The following is a 230-nucleotide window of genomic DNA, read 5'->3' on the forward strand; positions in this document are numbered from 1 at the left end:
GTTCATCACGCATTTGCCTGTCTCAGATGGATACGATGCCATCATGGTTGTGGTGGACAAGTTGTCGAAACGCCCTGTCTACATTCCGACGCATACAACCGCGACTGCTGAAGACATCGCGAAATTGTTCTTTACGAATGTCATTCGCCATTACGGGATTCCAGCAAGCAGGATTTCCGACCGAGATCCGAAGTTCACGTCCAGGTTCTGGAAGGCACTCATGGACCACA

Source organism: Plasmopara halstedii (assembly GCF_900000015.1).
Source record: "Plasmopara halstedii genome assembly, contig: Scaffold_658, whole genome shotgun sequence".
NCBI lineage: Eukaryota > Oomycota > Peronosporomycetes > Peronosporales > Peronosporaceae > Plasmopara > Plasmopara halstedii.